The following is a 6,611-nucleotide window of genomic DNA, read 5'->3' on the forward strand; positions in this document are numbered from 1 at the left end:
GTAGTTGTCAATAATCAAGTCTGTACTATTTACTCAAAGATCAAAGTTCTCATGATGAACTTGAAACTTATTAGTGGTTTGGCTAACAAACCACCTAGTAAGTAAGGAACGAGGCTTTAATCCAAACCTTATCCTAAAAAATTTAATTCTTAATCAAAGGCAAAGCTAATTTAACCCTCCGAAATCATTTTGTTTTTTATCCGCTTGAATGAGAAGGAAGAAGAACAAAAATAGTAGAAATCGCACTCACATCCAAGAAAAACAGTTGTAGCAGTAACAGGATTCACAGCCCTATGTTTTACACAAAATCAGTGTTGTACAATTCTTCGAGAGAGAAGAGACTCATTAATAGTGGAACTTCTCTCTAAAAATTTTCCACCTAAAATTAGAGTTTCTCTACTTCAAATATATAACATAAGCCTAATAGACTAATCGAGAAAAAAGCATCAACAATGGAGAATAAGAAGAGGAACACACCGTTTCAGACTTTTAGTTCTTCTCTTCTTGAGAGCCTACTTTTGATTTTTGAACAATCAATCAATAACGAAGAATCAGAGGATGAAGAACTGCTTCAAGATCAACTATAGATAAATGTTCAATTGAGATTGGTTTATGTGGTCAATCGAGAATCATGAGAAGGAAGAAGAAAAATCGCTCATTTTTGTGGCGTGCGCTAATAAAGAAGGAAGAACCAACTAATCAAGATTTGTTGGATTGGGTTAATTAACTGGGGCCCTAAGCAAGGGCCTAGTTAAATTAAAGGTAAGATCGGCCCTGCCACCACGATCCAACACTGTTTAAATTGTCGTTGTCTGTTATCACCATCATAATCTACCACTCAAAATCTAAAATGTGATCGTCAACGAAAACTAGAAATTCAGAACTTTAAATTAGAATGTAACGTCCGTGTTTGTCGCTAGACATTTCGTAAAAAAAACTGTATTTACATTAGTTAATAATGTAAATTTTCTTATGAATAAATATATAAGAAATCTTCAAATATTATATATATATATATATATATATATATATATATATATATATATATATATATATATATATATATATATATATATATATATATATTCTCCGTGCATGAAGCTCGGACATATATTATGTGTATAATATTTGTATAAAAACTTATTTTAAAACTTAACGAATTGTGTTAAATAAGTATTTAAAAATAAATGATTATTTAGGGTAAATAATCTTGACGAAAGATGTAGTAATTGTAATTATGAACCCGTAGATATAAAGAACGTCTAAATGGAGCTCGTATACAAGAGTTATGATTTTTCGAAGAAAGCGAGATTTTACCTATTCATGTGACGCGGCTCCACAACATTTTGACATGTGACAGAGTTTGGCTCAACTCCCACACCAAACTCTAGATGATGCAGCACCAACAGAAGCTTGACACGTAGGCGTAATGCGCCTACGATAGAACGCGACGCGCCACCTTTATATATATATATATATATATATATATATATATATATATATATATATATGTTGATTTTTGCTTCCTTTGATGCATAAGTTCACTCTTTTCTCTCTAGAAATTTCCTCACACCCCGATCCCCGACTTTCTGAGTTATCGAGCATCTTAGCAAAACACATCAACGACAGAAGGCCCGATAAAAATAAGTATTCGGAGTTGAAGTTTTTTTCGCGACTTTCCAAACTTTTTCTAGGAAAAAATGAGGTAAGTTGCACTTACTACGCTTTTAAGTGTAACTTATATTTATGTTTATAATCGTTATTATGAACCTATAAATAATATTTATCAGTAATTCTAGTTATAATACTGATCGATCCACTTATAGGAATGATGTCTAGGCTAGATCTTAGTGAGGTGTTTCAAGTGGATTTTCCAAACAGTTTATTTATATACCATACGGATCCTACCTCATATATGATATTACCTGGTCATTTCTTATTTCATAGAACTCGGTATTTTTGGTGATTAATGAGGTATCTAAAATACTCTTATTATAGTCTCGAATAATACAAACAAAGACTAAGACTTAGTAATAACTGTATGTAGGTCATTTAAAAGGGAAAACTAAAGTGTTAGGCAAAGGACTAACTTTCCCGCAAATCATTCACCTTTAAATGCTTAAATGTTATATGCGTTTATTATTTGTATTAATAATATTTGCGTTAAATAAAGTATTATGACAAGATTATGCTTCAATCATATATTGTTGAAGAAATGATCTATTTTATTATCATTCATAAATTATATTGGGCAGTGAAAGGTCGTGAAAGATAAAATTGTGGTGTGAGGTCATGACCAAAATTTGTACTATTGTAATAATGGGAAAAGTCATCTAGGAGAGTATATATGACGACCACCGAGTATTATAGTAGTCTTGTGGAACACTGATAAACTCGCAATCTGTAGGTGTTAATGACTTGTGTCTTCATTTAGGTACTCTATCCCTTCTCATGATAGCCTTTACTGAGTTATATTGTTGAGGAATCCCCGAAGCAGTATTGTCTACTTGTAGTTTATAATGATCCATTAGATAGGTCCCTTGAGATCATCATTTTAGATTAGTGTGTGAGAATAAAAGGAATAGGTAATCGGGTTAATTATTTTGTGTGAAATACATATTTAAAAATATTTAATTATATTATTATGGGTTGAAAACTCTATATACTCACCAGGTTTCCAAGCTTGACACACTCAATTTTTTTTGTATCATAGGTAGCGGTATGAAGACACTTGATAGTGATTTTAATATGCTTAGTGATTTAAAGAGATTATGGTTGATAGTATTATAAATTGATTTAAGGCCTGTAATAACTGCTTTATGCTTACGTTTTGTGTATCAACTATGAAATCTAAAGGTTTTTAATATTAATGAAAACAAATGGTTCATCAGAAATGTTTTGTTATTGATTTCATTTTAAAAGAAAAATATTTTGGGACAATTCCGCAGTAAAGTATTTAAATGATACCCTGTTTAAATAAGAATAAAAAAAGTTTTATTTGGCCGCGAAAATTTGGGATATCACATAGAACATGAGTCTAAATCTAAACTTAAATCTAAATTTGAATCAAAACCGTGAATCATAATCAAAACTTTAAATCAAAGCACACCTTCTAACCTAAATAAAAAATAAAAACCTTGAATACAAACCCTAAACACAAAACCCCCAAATACAGGCGACACTTTTGTCTTTCAAACCATATCTGACTGATTTGTTGAAGATGAAGACATTGAAGTTGTCTAAAGCCAATGAGTGGCCAAAAACCACCATTTCCAACCTACTGTCTTCGGCAGCAGCCTTCCGCCGACGTCCACCATTTCTATCAATATCACTAGAAATGTGAAGTTGCCTTCTTTCTTTCTCTTTCTTTGTATCATTCTCTCTCCTTGTCACTTATGTAGGTTCTTTCTTTCTTTCCATTGTATATGAATCTCATTGTCTATGTTATCTTGGTATCGCATCAACACACATATGAAAGATAAGGCTTCTAATTTTTTTTGGCGGTGATGTGAGTAAGGTATACGTGGCGGTTTCATTCCCCAACAGGGGTGGGTGGGCGGGAAAGAGATGGGAGGAGATGTAAAGAAAGTCATGGGAGTAGGTTAAGTGGATTTGTATTTGTCTTACTTTAAAATAGGAAAAATAAATGAAAACTAATAAAAAAATCAAACATGAGTAAAATAGTAATTGCAAATCAACTATGAAAAAAAAGAAACCACAAGGACCAACCATGCAAGAAATAAAATCATATGGACCAAGCACATTAGTGTGTTGATAGTTGTGCTGAGTCAGCATGCTTTGTCAAACCACATTGACCGGCCGTATAATTTTATCTAAAAAAATACATCTACCTCATTTTAATTTAATTTGATAGTATGTTGTTGTTTTACATAACATGTTCTTTTTATACTTGGTTAACTTCAATAAAGCTCATTGTATTTTTTTTTTTGTTTTTTTTTTACTTTTTCACAATTAAAGTTCGTGAATGTTTTTTGGACTATAAAAGTTATCAAAAATTGAAAATAACAAACATGTATATCTTACTACTATTATCTGTTGGTTGCACATGTAACACAACCTCTTTTAGAAACCTTTTGCATCTTCCCCAATGTCATGATTGTGAATTTTCCTTTCTTATAGTGTTCAATCTTTAAGTGATCCCACATAAGTGAGACATAATCTTGTATCTTAATTGCCTTGAGCTTAATCTTGAGTTGTTCAGGAACATCATGTATGTCAAAGATGCTCTCAACGACATTAATCCATTTAATAAAATCATTATATATTGCCCAAGATGCTTGTAACACCCGTTTTTCCCGAATTGATCAGATGAAGATTTGGGGGCTTCAAGGATAAGGTATTTCAAGAAAACCTTACGCCACGACGTCGTGCGTTGATGACCACGATGTGGCCATGAGGTTTAAATGGACAGCGTATGTGACATCCCCATTTTCACGGCCAGAAAAGACCGATTTTGTTTATGCTTTATAAAAATCAGAGTACCTCTTTTTAATAAAAATGTGCGGAATTTGTTCCTAGTGAAACATCATAATTCATTATCAAAGCATTTCCAAAGAAATATATTTTTATTCATTTAAAACATTGGGATGTCATCGTCAGTACAGAAACATAAGCATAAACAGAACTTACATTCGTTATCATTAGTGACCTATATCTCCTTAATCTCTCAGTGTAATGTGACTTTATATCGACACCTGTGATATAAATAAACTGAGTGGGTCAGGTTAGGAAACCTGATGAGTACATAGGGTTTTCAACCCACAATAATATAATTATTATGTTTAATCATCAAACAGTTAACCCAATTACCCATCCCCATTATCTTCTTTAATCTTAAGGATCTACCCTAAGAATCAGCTATTTCTCGTTCATTCATTCCTAAGGATTTTCCTAAGGAATAGGTATGGAGTCCATCGTTGTCAATGACACAGCTGTCAAGCACAACTGCTAGTTCTATCACTTAGGCGCAGCTGCAATAGTTGTGACATTCTATATGAGGCGCTTATGTCGGTATTTTCATTTAGACGATACTGTCAAGGTTATATTGTTCTCTATTAGGCGCAACTGTTGATATTATCCTTAGAGCGCAGCTGCTAGGATGTTTATTGTAGATCAACAACATCTACAGGTTGTGGCGCAACTGTCAGTGCTCATCTATAGGGTACTAGGTCCATTGCTGTCAATGTTCATCTATAGGGCACTAGGTCCATACCACTAATATTCCTCTATTTCAGCTTTCACCCCTCGTCCTTCATCTACCCATGTTTTAGCCAACATATTTTGTAGATATAAAAATATGTATACAGTTTAAAACATTTAAAACATGTAAAAAAAATCTCTCACCCAGCATAGACAGCAAGTATTTAGACAATATGCACATATAACACGTAATGTATATTAAATACTTCATATCTATGTGTAAGATGAAAGTAACTATGCACTCACCTGGTAAGGTGGTGAGTTGGCACTCGGACAACACTTTGTTACTCTTAAAACAATTATCCCTTGACGAAACCTAGTATCATTATCACTAGAGTTTAGTCTAACGTTTGACGAGACTAATTAATAGTCTAGCTATTATTACTATTATATAAGCGTTAAACAATACTTATATAACCCATAATAATAGCCCAAATACTCCTTATAAGGTCCTAATAACATTACTATATTGAAACATAAGATATGCTAAAGATATAGTAGACATAGCTCACTTACAACGAGTTTTATTGAATACCGAGTTTCGCTAAAGCAGTGTTTCCGAGCCGAAAGCTCTTCTTTTCGGAGCCATCGGGCGCTCCCGGGCTTCCACCTCGTGCTAGGGGGTTCCCTAGGCTTTTTGGGGGGTTTTAGGGCTTAGAGAGAGAGTATAGAGAGAGAGAGAAAGAAGTGGGGAAAGGTGTGAGAAAAAGAGGAAGCCTTGAGCCTCTATTTATAGGCCTACAGGGGCGTCACCATGTCGTGGAGCCTCTCACCACGTCGTGGTGTTGCGTAGGCTCCAAGTTTTCACCTGGTGCTGACACGTGGCATCGCACATAGGATGGAAATCAGTCGAATTTCAAAAATTCATAACATTCGCATACGAAGTATGTTTTCGACGTTCTTTATATCCAAGTGTAGGTAAAAATAAGATCTACAACTCTCATTTAGACTCTGTCGGCTAATTCTCGACCGGTCTTAAATTTAACAGTAGGAGGAGTTTAGACTGTTAAATAACTGCGGAGAATTCATAATTCCTTCATACGGACTCCGTTTCCGTCTGTATTTTTACCATTGAGTTCCTATTAATGGATCTTCAACTCTCATTTAGGTCGCATAAGCCAAAAACCGCTCGAACTAAAATTCGAGTTTCGGGTCGTGCACTGCTAAGCCGAATCTTAGAAAAATCATAACTTACTCATACGAAGTCAGATTTGAGCATTCTTTTTATGGATGTTCTCGATTTAACGTATACTAAAACTTTGGTTTATATCACTAAGGCTAAAAAGTCTTCCATCGTAAATTCACTATTTACGTCTCCCGGTGTCGTGCCGGTTTTGCCGTAAAACTTCGACGGGCCATAACTTCTTCGTTATAACTCGAATTTCGGCGCT

Source organism: Lactuca sativa, chromosome 5 (assembly GCF_002870075.4).
Source record: "Lactuca sativa cultivar Salinas chromosome 5, Lsat_Salinas_v11, whole genome shotgun sequence".
NCBI lineage: Eukaryota > Viridiplantae > Streptophyta > Magnoliopsida > Asterales > Asteraceae > Lactuca > Lactuca sativa.